General features: G+C 36.3%; 1 protein-coding gene across 3 annotated transcripts in view; it reads left to right on the top strand.

Moving 5' to 3' along the window:
• Positions 1-16,200, top strand: part of TLK1 (tousled like kinase 1) — a 196,858-nt gene that overhangs the window by 64,225 nt on the left and 116,433 nt on the right. The window lies entirely within an intron of this gene.

Here is a 16,200-nt window from a genome sequence, read left to right as displayed (position 1 = left end):
TGGACATTGCCCTTAGAAATGAGGTTCCCCACAGTCTGCCCTAGTAAAGTCATTCTGTTAGGTGGGGGGGGGAGCAGAGCTTTCTGTTCTTAATGGTCTACCTTTTCCCCTGGGAAGAACCTCTGCCTTGCCTCAGTGAAATTAGGGTCAGAGGCAAGGAGATCACTTCTCTTGAAGTGACACCCCACTCTAGGAGTAGTGTGCTGGGCAAGGAGAGTAAATCCTACTTTCATCTTGCCTCTCCTGGTAAAGAACTTCTGCCTTATGAGTGAGGAATAGGGACCTAGTAGTGTTTTTGGCCTACTCCACCTGGAGAAGAGCTTTTCTGCCTTATAAGTGGGGGCTGGTTGGATGGAGGGACCCCTAGTCTTCTCATCCAGGCCTCCCTGGCATAGAGTTTCTGCAACATGGAGCTGGGGGGTGCGACAGGTAAGAGATGCCAGCAGCCTTCCCCTGCCGGGGTGAAATTTTAGTCCTAGGCTGGAGTGTGGGAGCTCCTGTAGCACCTGTCTGGTGTAGAACTTCTGTCACCCTGAGTTGTGGGGTGTAATTGGGAGTGGCTTATGGCCCATATGTCATGGATACTTGCTGTTCTCACCTCTGTTTAGTATGTTTTCTTGAATAAATGTTTTTCCATTTGCTGTATGCCCTTAGGACAATTTTCAGAGGCATTAAATAGTTGGTTGTTTAAATAAATTTTTTTCACCAGTTAAATCGTTGTTTTACTGGAGAAATGGTCCACCGAGCCCCTCATGCCACTATTCCTAAAGTCCCACTCTCCGGTATTATCTTTCAGAAGCTTTGTTGTTATTATGCTTTTCATATTTAGATCTGTAATCCTTCTGAAGTTGATTTTTTTCTGTGTGGTGTGAGATGGGAGTAGGTTTCATTTCCCTGTGAGTGTCCTGATGTCCCAGCACAATTTACTGAAAAGAATTGTTCTTTCCCACTGTTTTGCAGTGCTACCCTTTTTTGTAAATCCAAGTGTCTGTGCCCAGAAACAGGTCAGTTTCTAGGCTCTATATTCTGTATTATGTTTGTCTGTTTTTGTGCCGGTATCATATTTTCTTAATTACTGTAGTTTCATAATTAGGTTGATATCCAGTAAATCAAACTTCCCTGTTTTTTGATAGGTGGAATTCTAAAGGTGTTCTCCCAACATTTCTGTCCCAATTACTCAGTTGAATACTAACCTAGGAAGTGCTGTGAAGTGATTTTGCAGATGTAATTAAAGTTACTAATCAACAGACCTTAAAATAGTGAGATTATTTTGGTGGGTCCCATATAATCACACAAGCCCTTAAAAATAGAAAAGTCAGAAGAGAAGAAGGCAGAAGAAGGAAGCAAAAGAGGAAAGGGGCAGAAGGAGAGGTCAGAGGGATTTGACTCAGAAGCAATGAAAAGGACTTGACCTGCTGTTACTGCCTTTGGAAGGGGACCATGAGCCAGGGAATGTAGGCAGCCTCTAAAAGCTGAGACTAAACCCCACTTGATGGACAGCAAGGAAATGGGGACCTCTGTCCTGCAGCTGCTTGGGACTTAGTGTTGCCAACATCCTAAATGAACCTGGAAATGTATTCTCTCCTAGAGTGTCTAGACCGGAACACAGCCTGGCTGATACCTTGATTTTATGTTTGTGAGACACTAAGCAGAGAACCAGCTGAGCCATGCTGCACCAAGATTTCTGACCCATAGAAACTGTAGATAATAAATGGGTGTTTTAAGATGCTAAGTTTGTAGTAACTTGTTATTAGGACAGCAGTAGGGAATTAATACACACTTTATTGATTTTCTTCAACATTGCCTTGGCTGTTTTTGGCTAATTTCAAAAACCAAACAAACACACCAATCTGTTGGGGTTTTCATTGAGATTACACTGAATCTATTAATCATATCTTTACAATAATGAGTGTTATAATTCATGTATATAGTGTATTCCCTTCCTCATTTTAATAATGTTTTATAGTTTGTAATAAACTTGCATAATTACTGTTGCACTTTTAGATGTTTTATTTTTACTTTTTGATATTGTAAATGGGATCTCTTTTTAACTTTTATTATTTTCTATTTATTGCTGATATGTAGAAATCCAGTTAATTTTTGCATATCGACTTGGTAACCATCAACCTTGCTTATAATTCTGATAATTTATCTCAGCTAGATTCATCTTCTATAAACATATGACCTATGAATGATAATTTCATTTCATCTTTTCCAATCCTTATGCTTAATTTGTTTTTCCAGCCTTATTATAGTGACTGTGACCTCTAGTACAGTATTGAATACATTGGTTATAGTGGGAATCCTTGTGTTGTTACTAATTTTAGAAGTGGGGGGAGAATTTTTCAGTATTTTACAATTTATTATATGGCTATTTTGGGTCTGTCCTTCCTCAGGTCAAGGAAATTCCTGTTACTAGTTACTAATTTTTTGTTGTTGTTGTTCAAATCACAAATGGCTATTGAATTTTATCAAATGCTTTTTCTGCATCTATTTGGACAATCATTTAACTTTTTTCCAGGTTTTTTTTTTTAATGTGATAAATTATTTTATTGCTCTTTAAGTATTAAACCAACCTTGTATTCCTGGACTAAACCCAATTTAATTGTGAACTATTATTCTTTTTATACAAATTACTTCGCTGATCTTTTGTTTAGTATTTTTACACCTGTGTTCATGAATGAGATAGGTCTATAACTTAACTTTCTCGCAAACTTATTCTCTAGATTCTTTTGGGAGGACTCATGGGAGCAGTATTTCCCAATTTTTGGCATTTTGATAACAGTTTATCTGTGTCTTCCATGTGCTAAAAATCAGTTTTACTGAATATAAGACACTTTATATTTTCTTGTCTTGAATATCAAATACATTATTCTGTTTTCTTCTAGCATAAAGTGTTGCCTTTGAAAAATTAGTTGTTGGCCTACTGGGCTGAATTCTTATTTATTTATTTAGTTATTTAGTTATTTAGTTAGTTAGTTAGGGTTGTGCTGGGTCTTCGTTTCTGTGCGAGGGCTTTCTCTAGTTGTGGCAAGTGGGGGCCACTCTTCATCGCGGTGCGCAGGCCTCTCACTGTCGTGGCCTCTGTTGTTATGGAGCATAGGCTCCAGAGGCACAGGCTCAGTAGTTGTGGCTCACCTGCCCAGTTGCTCTGCGGCATGTGGGATCCTCCCAGACCAGGGCTCGAACCCGTGTCCCCTGCATTGGCAGGCAGACTCTCAACCACTGTGCCACCAGGGAAGCCCTGGGCTGAATTCTTAAGTGTACATGGTGCTCCTTCAGTCAGTAGTTTCAATTTTTTTTTTTAAATTTTCAAGAAAGTTTTCTTGAATTACAGTTTTTACTGTTTATTCTCTTATGGTAGTGCATTTTAAAGACTTCTGTTTTCTGAATGTTGGATCCTTGTTATGTCATTAAGTGGTTGCTTTCTCTCATCCTTTTAATCTCTTCATTTCTTTTGATTTCAAAACTGTTCCTACTCTTTACCCTCTCGTTCTCTTAAAGCATTATCTGTTGTATGTATTTTCTCTTGGGTTCATTCAGGCTTAATCTTCATTTCTGAAAAGGTTAGGTTTTTTATCAAGGTAACATTGACTTCATAAAAATGAGTTGAGAAGTACTTTTTCTTTTACCGTTTTTCTCAAAGAATTTATGTAAGAAGGGTGTTACGGCATCTATTTTTTATTTTATTTACTTATTTATTTATTTATTTGGCTGTGTTGGGTCTTCGTTTCTGTGCGAGGGCTTTCTCTAGCCGTGTCAAGCAGGGGCCACTCTTTGCCGCAGCACGCGGGCCTCTCACTGCGGTGGCCTCTCCCATTGTGGAGCACAGGCTCTAGGCATGTGGGCTTCGGTAGTTGTGGCACACGGGCTCAGTAGTTGTGGCTCGTGGGCTCTAGAGCACAGGCTCAGTAGTTGTGGCACACGGGAGCTCATAGTTGCTCTGCAGCATGTGGGATCCTCCCGGACCAGGGCTTGAACCTGTGTCCCCTGCATTGGCAGGCGGATTCTTAACCACTGCGCCACCAGGGAAGTCCCTAGTAGGTTTCTTCATTCTGAGAATTTGGGGATAGGATACCTGAGAATATCCATTTATTCATTAAACAAATACTTATTGAGAGTCTTCTATGTGTTGGGCATTCTTTTAGGCACCTGGATATTTCAGTGAACAAATAAACCGCCCCCAACCCCCAAATTCCTGTTCTTTTGGAGCTTACATTCTTGTGAGAGGAGGAGATAAGCCAGCTCATTGATACAGTTGCAGACTCAGAATGACTGTGTCTGCCAAGGAGTTTCAAAACTAAGAAGCATTCACCTATCTTGGCATGGGAAGGAGATATGTAAAGTTAACTTACATAGCGGGTTCTCCATAACCTCAGAAAGCAGGGTAATCACCAGTTCTTGCCTAGAGCTCTGAACACGGTATCTTAGAGTGGTCTCTGGGCTTCAGATATCGTGTCAGTTTTGCTAGAAAGACTAGTGGGCTCAGCATATAGTTGTATTCATGGTTGAGATGTATTATGGTGACATAGTAAAGATGAACAGCCGGATCATAAGGGAAAAAAGCGTAGGCAGAGCCTGGAGGGATCCATATTTAGGCTTCCTTATGTTCTTTCCCTCACAAGAGGGGGCACAGGGAGTGCACACACTTACCCCAGCAGTGAAATTTCAGCAACTTGTGTGCAATGTGTGTCTCCAGGGAAATCCACTAGAGACTCTGCATTCAAGGTTTTTAGTGGGGCATCTTCTTCCTAGTTATACTACATTGTTTGTATAACCTAGGCACTGTGAGCCACCTTATCAGTTAGGGAAAGGTGGGGATTTCTTTGCTGGGAGGACTTTCTAAAGATAGCATCCTCAGGTCTACTGTGTTAGCACTTTTCTGCACAGTTACCTAATGACTCTGGATGGAGATTGCTGAGGTGAGTCTGGGGAGGGATAGTAAATATTTACAGTCGTCTTTCCTATCATGCTTTGGGAGTCATTGTTTTAAGGAAATAACCCTACATTCAAATAAAGCATTTTAGCTAGGACAGTGTTTGCTGCAGCACTGTTTTTAATAGCAAGAAATTAGAAACCACTTGAATCCCCAATGGTAGGGGAATAATTAAACATTTTAATGTATATCCATTTAATGGAATGTTAGGTAGCCATGAAAATAATGTTCATGAAAACATAATAATGTGGAAAATTGCTTTTGTATAATTGGAAGAACATAGGGTAGAATGCAGTAACTAGTGTAGGATCTTGACAGTAGTAATGGATGCCAGACAACTTTCTAGTTCTGAAATTTGCAAATGCCCTTAAAACACAAATTTCCTCACAAAAATGTGGGGAAATGTAAGAAGTTAACTTTTTATTATGGGAAAAAATTTAATTTATTGAAGTGAGTGAATATTGCAGTGAACCCTAATGTACCCATCACACAGCTTCACTACTCATCAATTTTAACACAAAAGTTGGAGTTATTTGTAAAGAAATTTAAATAAATTTTATTAAAACATGTACACTGCATTATATTACTAGGGTAGTAACATTAACATGCAGTGAATGTATTATATAAATACATAAGTTTGTAATTTATCTGAAGCTTGTTTTTTTAATATTTATTCATTCATTCATGCTGTTGCAGCATGCGGACTCTTAGTTGAGGCATGCATGCAGGATCTAGTTCCCTGACCAGGGATCGAACCCCGGGCCCCCTGCATTGGGAGCCCAGAGTCTTACCCACTGGACCACCAGAGAAGTCCCCTGAAGCTTGTTTTTTATGGCAAATAACTGCCGCTGTCATTTTCATCATTAATATTATTAATTGCGTTTATTTGGGGGGAACATTTTTCCCAAAAAAATGTTTTTCGTGGGGGGTTGGAGTAACTGTGAGAGTTTCCGGATATATGACTACAGACAAGGAAAAACAAACCCAAACTGAGAATTGGGTGGATGGAGGCTGTGTTATAAGTTTCTCTCATTTAGTAGCACTTCAGCAGTTTTTATGTCATCAACTTTCAGAGTCTTTTGCAGATGGTTGAAATTAGAAATGTGGAAACATCTTTGAATGCCGGGAGCTACTATAAAGTGTAATCTTAATTGTTGAGTAAAAAGTATACAGAAAAAAGACTGGAAGAAAATAAACCTAAATGTTAACTTTGGTTATCTTTGGGTAGTAGACAATGGGTGGGATTATTTTAGGTTCTAGTTTTTTGCATTTTTGCATTTTTCTGTAGTGTTGGCAATTTTGGGTTCATGACCAAGGGTAAAAAGGAAAAGACTTGAAATTGCTTCTTTATCGTCACAATTTTATAAAAATACATGTACCTTTTTGCATAAGGCAAATAAATTGGCATTGGGAAAGAAATGTCAGAAAATTGCTATAATTGAAAGAAAACTTGGTATATAAGTCAGACTTTTTAAATGATTGTATAGATTTGCTAGAGACTATGGTGAAAATTTGAGGGCCAACCTTATAAGCTATAAACTTAGTAAGACTTTGCATCTGTCACTCTGTTTTGGCAGTTTTGAGATTTAAACACTAATAAAGATGTATGAGAATGATGTGACCCACAATTTGTTTGAATCGCTGAACACTGTAAAAAATGGCAGTCATAATCATTTGTAAAGGCACTAGGGGATTGATTATACCATAGGCCATTGAGTATTGGGTTGAACCATCTGAACCTATTTTATAGATTAAAAATGGTTGAATACCTGTAACTTCATACAGTTGAACCTGTTAAAAATTATAATATTTCATCCTTTGTTCAAATTGGTTTACTTAGTTTGTGTTATATATTTATCTCAAGTTGCAGGTTGGTGTTTCTGTTAAGGTTGCAGCTAATAGAAGTTATTACTAAAATTAAAATTTTTTTGTTTTTTGGGTATTTGTTCATTGGGAAATGTGTCTTTCTAGAGGAACATTATCATCTCAGTGGGCTTATGCGCTAATTTATGTATCTGGATCCTAAACTTTGGCACTGTGGAGTTTTACATCAATTCAGAGTTAGGAGTGATGGTTAAAGATTATTTTTATTTTCATCGAGCAGTATAATTTGTGTTGAACATGTTTATGCACTTAGAGCAGGTAGGGTTCCTAAACAGAGTAGTCTGTTTTGCTGGAAATTTTGTAGATGTGTTAATTGAGAGAAATATATATTTCTTCTTTATGTGAAGAGTTAGGCTAGAGAAATTGAAAAGTAAGTGAGTAAATTGGCCTGCTCTCCTGTCTACTGATAATCTTTTATTGCTTTCTCTCCTCACATCACTTGTTTGGTATGCAATTTTGGGTAAGTTGCTTATTTTTCTGGCACTTAGTAAGAGTAAGCAAAAATTAATGAGGCTGTGTATTCCAGGAACCTGCTAAGGGCTTACAAGTATTATCTCATTTAACTCACCTAACAATCCTGTGAGCTAGACTTTGTTATTACCAGAAATTTATGGATGAGGAGGCCTTTAAGTGGCAGAGCTGGGATTTGAACTCAGTCTTGCAGCAGAGCCCACCTTAGCCCTAAAGTTACATTGCTACAATAAATGTCCGAAGAAATTCATTTCAGGAATCTTGTTGAAGCCATGATAGAGCCAGTGTTGGTGAGATGATACTTATGTTGAAATCACTGTATAAACATTTAGAATATTTTATCCTTGTTTATTATAATGCATTGTTTTAGGTAGTATTTTAATAGGTAGATAGTGCTCAAGTTGGACTTCTTACATGTAGTACATGCAACTTACTTCCTGGTCAGAGATTTCCTTCCCTGTTGCAAATGAACTCTAAGACTGTTCTGTAGCCCTTCTTTTACCCTGCACTATTGGGATAGAAGAATAGACCAAGAAGGAGTACTGTGGGCAGTAAATCATCACTGTGCTTTTTAAGGCATGTTAAGTGGTTACCTGTGAGGAGTGGGATTTTGGGAGACAGGGTAGTACTCGGACTTTTCACTTTTCTAGTTTTGTATTGTTTATTATTGTTATAATACAAGTATGTTTTGTATTAATAATGGGAAAACTCATGAAACTACAAAAGATTCTTAAGTAATTTGCACTTTGGTTAGTGACAGGATACCAGCTGACTTCCTAGTAGTGAGGAGGTTTTACCAAAATCCTGTTTTGGAGCTTTCCTGGAGAACGTTCCTTCTTACGTGTGCAGTCACGTGCTCTCTCGGCAGGCACTCTTTCTCTTTCACACACACACCCACACACACCCTTACACCCTTCTTTTGGACCATTCCTTTGGGACAAGGGTGCTTAGTTGAGTGGATATAAGTTCTAACAAAAGGCATTGTAACATAACCTCTCAGTGTCTCAATTTCCTTATCTTTAAAATGAGAACTATATGTTAAAATAGAAAAATAGCCTAGTATTAAGATATATATATATGTATGTATATATACATATATATGTATGTGTGTATACATATGTGTATGTGTGTGTGATACATATATGTATGTGTGTATATGTGTATAATTGCTTTTTAAGGTAAATTGTTATAAGCTAGAGGAAGAGGAGTTAGTCATGTTATTAATACATTAAAGAAATGAGGCATTGAACTATATGCTATTCTACCTACCAGGAACTTCTAGCTTGAGGGAGAAAGCTGGAAGAGAGCTTATATTATGTACATTATACATGCCAATGTTTATTGAGCACTTGTATTTTAGCATACATATATGTTCACATTTATTGACTACTAAGTGACAGATATAGTTCAGAACTCTTCATGTTAACTTATTTTACTCTAACAACTATAAGGTATATACTTTTATTATCTCCATTTTATACATAAGGAAGCTGAAACATGGAGAGGTTAAGGAACTTGGCCATATTGACACAACTTGTCTATCTGTGTGTGTGTTTTATTTTTGATGAAAGAAAAAGTAGCTGTCAGACATTTTTTATTTATAAGAATAAAATTGAAATTAAATTATTCTCATGCTCCAAGGTCATGACAGTATAGAGAAGCATAAACGAGAACTCTATGCCTCACCTTGGGGGCAAGCTACATATCGTTACATGAAAATTCGGTCTCAGGTTGTCTGAATCCTTTGCTGGAAGGGTTATAATTAAAGTGTTTAAAATGACTTATCTTAAAGTTAAGGTGAGGTATTAATCTGACTTGGAGTGATTCTAGATCAGACCTGTTTTCTCTTTACCACAGGCTTATGTAACTGAATGTGTATCAGTAGAATAGATTCAGAAACTTGGCTTTTTATACATACTCTTTTCAGTCATTCTAGGTGAAATATTTATGTGTATATGTACAATACATAAATATTTGTATGTGTAGATAGATAGAATGGAGATATATATGGTTCAGAAATAGTTTAGTGAAACAATTAAATATAGAAACACACCCATGTTTATATCAGAATGTGACACATGACTAGAGATGTATTTCAGATCAGTGGGGAAAGGTCAAATTTGTGAGAAATTGTATGATATTTCCCTTTGGAAAAAATTCTAGATATGTACAGTTAAATTTTAAGTGAATTAAATGTCCAAATGTTAATATTTTAAATCATTATAAAAAATGTGGGTGCTATTTTTATTGGATTCCTGAGGGAAAAAGTATATTAGGAAATAAAGAATTTGGACTGCTCTTGTGATAGGTCATTTAACATGTTCATTTAACTGCCAAAAAATTAGAATATTTGGTTTTAAATAGGAGATCAGACAGTGGAATAAATGATGAAGTGCAACGTAGTCAACAAAAATAATAAGTATATCCACTAAGTATACAAAATACTGTATATGAACATAGATATGTTCTGTTTATTAACCATGTTAGAGTGGATGTTTAAAGATGAGTCAGAAGTAATTCTGGAGTGTTAAACAGTGTAAACTTGTTGAATTCTTTTAGTTTCCTATACTTTCAAATGCATTTTAAAAACTAATGAAAAGGAATGATTTAAATGGAATATTTTATCTTGTTGAAATAATTTCTAACTTTATTATGGTATTTCTGTTTTTAGTCTCTGCCTTGTCAGGCATAATGTGAAAAGTATTAATTGAAGAAAGACTTTACTGTTCTGTATAAATCAGTTTATCATATGTAATATGAAAAGTAACAATTAAAACCTGGAATGAATTAAAATATTTTCAGAGTAAAGGAAGTTTTAAATTTAAAAAAATATGAAGTAATGGCTGAGTAGCAGTTGAATCTAATATTAGAAAGGTCTTATTGAACAAACTCATTTCTTTTTGGTAACTGGTATTCTGGTTTTAACCTTTTGAAAACATGCTTTCTAGATATTTTTATTTTGTTTTGACTCTCTGCTAAGGAAGATGAAAACTTAAGGCACTTTAAAAATGAAATGATGAAAAATTGATTCATTGTCATAAAAAAGGTGCTATAACTATAAAGTAATGTTGACCAACCAGAGCTGCTAATATGTCCAAATACATGTGTCCTTTTTTATACTGACCACCTTGGGAGGCCATACTTGTATAATAATTAACATTTATTGAGTGAGTTTGTGAGTGTGTGTGTGAAAGAGAAGGAGAGAGAGAGGAAAAAAGAAGTTATTAGAAGGGGCCATGACAGACTGCTCTAATGGGTCAAATTGTGGTTTTATTTATGTTGTTTTCCTAAAATTGTTCTTCATAAAATAGGATGTGATTGATCTCTAATTTGAGTAGTGACATCTCTTGTTACATGTTTTATGTGAAGTTTTGGGTTTACAATAGATTTTGGGGAGCAGTTCAGTAAGAATAGTAGCATAATTAGGAGACAGGTGGTTGTATTTTGAGATGGGGTATTCTTTAAGGATGGTATGGTCTTCATAGTGTCTTTCATAATTTTTTTTTTTTTTAAACATAGAATGGCTTTTGGGCAGGTCACTGCCATTTCTTTTTGTTTTTTTAAAAAAATTAATTAATTTTGTTTTTGGCTGCATTGGGTCTTCGTTGCTGCGCACGGGCTTTCTCTAGTTGCGGCGCACAGGCTTTCTCTAGTTGCGGCGAGTGGGGGCTACTGTCTGTTGCGGTGCACGGGCTTCTCATTGCAGTGGCTTCTCTTGATGCGGAGCACGGGCTCTAGGTGCGCGGACTTCAATAGTTGTGGCACACAGGCTCCATAGTTGTGGCTCGCGGGCTCTAGAGCACAGGCTCAGTATTTGTGACGCACGGGCTTAGTTGCACATGGCATATGGGCTCTTCTCGGACCGGGGCTTGAACGCGTGTCCCCTGCATTGGCAGGCGGATTCTTAACCACTACGCCACCAGGGAAGTCCCTTTTATAATTTTTTTCTTTTTCAAAAGTATAAGCGTTTATTGTATAATGAAGAATTTCATGGATCATGGTAAAATTGCATATTCTTCAGAAAAATCTCACCTCTTGTAATTGAGAACCAAATTTTTGGATGTATCAGAAATGACAGTTTGATTTCATAAAAGATTAAAACTTCTGAAATGTGTTAGCTGTAACAGGAGTCAGCAAACTACCTATTTTTTCATGGTTAAAAAAAAAATCAAAAGACTAATACTTTGTGACATGTGAAATTCAAATTTTAGTACCCATAAGTAAAGTTTTATTGGAACGCAGCCACTTTTGCATTATAATTGCAGAGCTGAGTAGTTGTGACAGAGACCCTATATGGCATTCTCTTCACTTCTTACTGCTTCGGTGCACTACGAATTTCAGTGCTGCAGTTATAACTTGACAGTATTTTGAGTGCCATGTGTATTGCCAGTCTGCAATATTTATTTATTTTTTTATACCACTGCATATCCATCATGTCAAAACAAGAAAAGAAGAGAACAATGGACTCTGAATGGCATGCTTTTTACGGCACAGTGGAGTGTGTATTATTTTATTATTGAATTAGATAGCAAGAAATTGTTCTTATTTTGCAGTGACACTGTGTGATAGAATACAGTATATGTTGACATTTCTAGACTAAGCATACACCGCAGTATTCTCAACTCTCAAATTTTTAAAGTAACAGTCCATTTAAAATGGAATATCTCATTACAGCATAACTTCATAAAAATTAAATTGAAAATGAGGCTGCCACCAAAATAAGTTTCTGAGTGACTCATTCGTTAGCCAAGCAAAGAAAGCTATTTACTGATGGTGAGTTAATTAAACTGTGTTTGATTGCAGCAAAGAAATGTGTCCAGAGAAAATAAACTTGTTTTAGACTATTAACTTTTTGGCAAGAACAGTTGACTTAAGAGTTGAGGACATTTGAAACAACATCAATAGTTAATTTAAAAACAAGGCAAAAGATTTAGAGTGGTTTTCCTTGCCTTTTGATGAGTTCACAGATTTTATTGATACTACTCAGTTGTTGGTTATTGGAGGAGTCAATGCCAAGTTTGAAGTGGCAGAAAAATTAGCCTCTATGAATAATCTGTGTAGAACAACTACAGGCAAGAGTATTTTCACAGTTGAGAAAACACTAAGTACAACCTGAGGTGGAATCTGCTAAGACATGCTACAGCTGATGGTGGTAAAAATATGTGTGAAACAGAAAAAGGCTTAGTTGGACACATTTACAAAGTTTGTAAAAATGTGAGGTGTTCAAAGCCTACTGTTTATTCATTGTATTATTCATCAACAGGTACTTTGCAGAAAATAGGTGAATTTATCACGTTATTGAATCAGTATTGTTAATGGTGAACTCCATTTGCTCTCATGGACCTAACTAGCATCAGCTGCACAAATTTTTGTTAGAAATAGCTGAATATCCTGACTGGCTTAGCAGTGGTAACATTTTATTGCAGTTTTTTGATTTTAGGACTGAGATTGAAATTTTTCTGAACAAATGGGACTGCCCTCAACCACTATTACCAAATACTGATTGGCTTTGGAAATCAGCTTTTTCTGCAGAGTTGGAAATATTCTTAAATGAATTTAACCTAGAATTACACGGCAAAATAGCGCTGATACGTGAAATTTAGCTGCAGTAAAGTCATTTGAGTGATAACTTAATGTTTGAATTACAAGTACCATCAAGCTGCTTTATACACTTCTCATCCCATCAAAGTGAGATCTTCATTCCCACATGAATTTGCTTGAATATATTTTCCAACCTCAAACTACAGTTCCAGCAGCATTTTTCAGACATTGATGCAAGTGCAAAGAATGTTTCCATAATTCAGAATCAATTTAATTGTGCATCTGAGGAACTTCTACCTAACCTTCAATTGGAGTGATTAATCTGCACTGTAGTGACATACTGAGAGGCAAATATCAAAAGAATAATCTAATAGACTTCTCTAACTGCCTTTGAGATAATGAATATGCTCAATTAAAGTCATGTGTTTCCAGGTTTATATCAGCATTCAGCAGTACTTATTTTTCAGAAAAGACTTTTTCAAAGATAAATCCATAAAATCTGATCATCATTATCAGATGAGTACTTGGAATATATTTGATTATAGGAAACTCAAATTAAGCAGAATGTTCCCCCCTCCCCTGCCAATTCCATTCTTTTCATTATCAGACTGATCTATTACAATATATTATATAGAGTTATCGTATACATCTTTCTAAAAAATATTTTATTCATTTATTTATTTTTGGCTGCATTGGGTCTTCATTGCTGTGCGCGAGCTTTCTCTAGTTGTGGCAAGTGGGGGCTACTCTTTGTTGCGGTGCGCGGGCTTCTCATTGCTGTGGCTTCTCTTGTGGAGCATGGGCTCTAGGCATGTGGGCTTCGGTAGTTGTGGCACACGGGCTCAGTAATTGTGGCTCATGGGCTCTAGAGCACAGGCTCAGTATTTGTGGCACATGGGCTTAGTTGCTCTGCGGTATGTGGGATCTTCCCGAACCAGGGATCGAACCCGTGTCCTCTGTATTGGCAGGCGGGTTCTTAACCACTGTGCCACCAGGGAAGTCCCATTACATCTTAAATTTTGTCAACAAAAAGTTTATGGGAAGCTTTTCTCTCTTGTTACATAAACATCTACATGATTTTGCCCAGTGGCCTACAGAGACTAAAATATTTATGATTAGGCTCTTTCCAAAGTTTGTGGTATCCTCTGTTCTATAGCACTGCTTCTCAAACTTGAGTGTACATAATTTTCTGAGGCTCTTGTTAAAATATGGATTCTGATTTGGTAGGTCTGGAGTGGAACCCAAGATTTTGCTTTTCCTATAAGCATCTGAGGTGATAACAGATGCTGCTGTCAGTGGACTGCATTTTGAGAAGCAAGGCTCTAGTATTCAAGGTTAGGTAGATTTTTAGGCAGGTATGCTAATATTTGTTAAGCATCTCTTATGTGCCAGGAGTTATACCAGGGTCTTTGGGACATACTGACTCTTTAAAATGTCACAAAGACTTGTTAGAAGGTGTTAAGGACTACAGTGGGGTTGGGAACCCTAGTAAGGGTTTTCAGTTAGAAGCTAATTGTTTTGTTTTGTTTTCCCTTGAATGTACAGCTTCCTCTAGGACCTCATGGAGGAGAGGAAGCTATACATCTAAGAAACAAAAACAATGGGAAACAAAATACCACATTGTTAGCTGGTGCAAGTCAAAGTAGGGACTAATGTCCTCATCTTTCCTGCTAAATTCTATTGGGTCAGCAACCAGTTTCCAAGCCAAAGAGTGGACATAGTATATATAGCACATACATGTTTTGTAAACATTTTCTCGCAGTCTCTTGCTTGCCTTTTCATTTTTATAACCGTGTTTTTTGAACTAGCAAATTCAAATTTTTGATTAAATCCAATTTATTATTTTCTTTTTTAAAAATTATTTTTAAGAATTGTGGTAAAATATACATAAATAAAATTTACCATTTTAACCATTTTTAGATGTATGGTTCAGTGGCATTAAGTACATTCTCACTGTCGTACTGCCATCACCACCATATCTCCAGAACTTTATCTTCCCCAAGCAAATCTCTGTACCCATTAAACACTAACTCCCTATTCCACCATGTCCCTCAGCCCTTGGCATCCATGATTCTACTTTCTGTCTCTGTGAATTTGACTACTCTAGGACTCTAGTATAATAGCCATGCTATTTTCCACAGTGACCACACCAGTTTACATTCCCACCACCAACACACAAGGGTTTGTTCATACAGTATTTGTCCTTCTGTGTCTTACATATTTCACTTAGCGTAATGTCTTCAAAGTTCATCTATGTTCTAGTCAAAATTTCCTTCATTTTTAATGCTGAATAGTATTCCATTTTATGTGTATACTACATTTTATTTATTCATCCATTCATTCATTGGTGGACACTTAGGATGCTCTTTCCTTTTGGCTGTTGGGAATAATGCAATCAACTTGGATGTACAAATATCTGAGTCTTTGCTTTCACTTCCTTTAGGGGTGAAGCACACCCACATACACACATACACACACTCAGAGGTGGAACTTTCTGGATAATGTAGTAATTCTATGTTTAATTTTCTGAGGAACTGCCATACTGTTTTCCATAGTGACTGCAGCAGTTTACATTCCCACCACCAACACACAAGGGTTCAAACTTCTCCACATCCCTGCTAACACTTGTTATTGTCTGTTTTTTGATAATAGCCATCCTAATGGGTGTGAAGTGGTATCTATCTCATTGTGGTTTTAATGTGCATTTCCCTAATGATTAATGATATTGATATCAGTTTTACGTCTTTATGTTTAAGTATTTGATCCATTTTGAGTTAATTTTTGTATATGGTGTTAAGGTAAGGGTTCAACTTAACATTTTTGCATGTGGATATCCAGTTTTTCAAATACCATTTGTTGAAAAGACTTTTTTCCACATAGAATGGTCTTGGTGCTCTTATTTCTGGGCTCTCTATTTTATCCCATTGGTTTATATGTCTGTCTTTATACTAGACCATATATATATTTTTTGACTTTTGACAAAGCCACCAAGGCTATTTATTGGTGGATGCAGAATTTTGCTGTTTTTGTTTTTCAATGAATGGTGGTTAATAAAACAGGAAAACCACATGGGAAAAAATCCTTGCCCTCATACCATATACAAATAGTAATTTAGGATAAATCATGGACCTAAGCAGAAAAACATAAAACTTACAAAGATTAGTATGTTTTTTTTTTAGTTATTTCTGAGATATACATTTTAAAGTAATAACTAGAATTATGATTTATAACATTATACCAGAACATATAAGATTTTTAGAAATTTCATGTAATGTCTGAAACATTATATTAACATATTTCCATACAAATAACCCAAAGAAAATTTAGTATTAGTTGTTTTTTTTTGTTTGCTTGTTTGTTTGTTTTAT

This window comes from Balaenoptera physalus, assembly GCF_965194825.1.
Source record: "Balaenoptera physalus genome assembly, chromosome: 6".
NCBI classification, from domain to species: Eukaryota; Metazoa; Chordata; class Mammalia; order Artiodactyla; family Balaenopteridae; genus Balaenoptera; species Balaenoptera physalus.
This window is presented reverse-complemented; position numbering and strand designations above follow the sequence as displayed.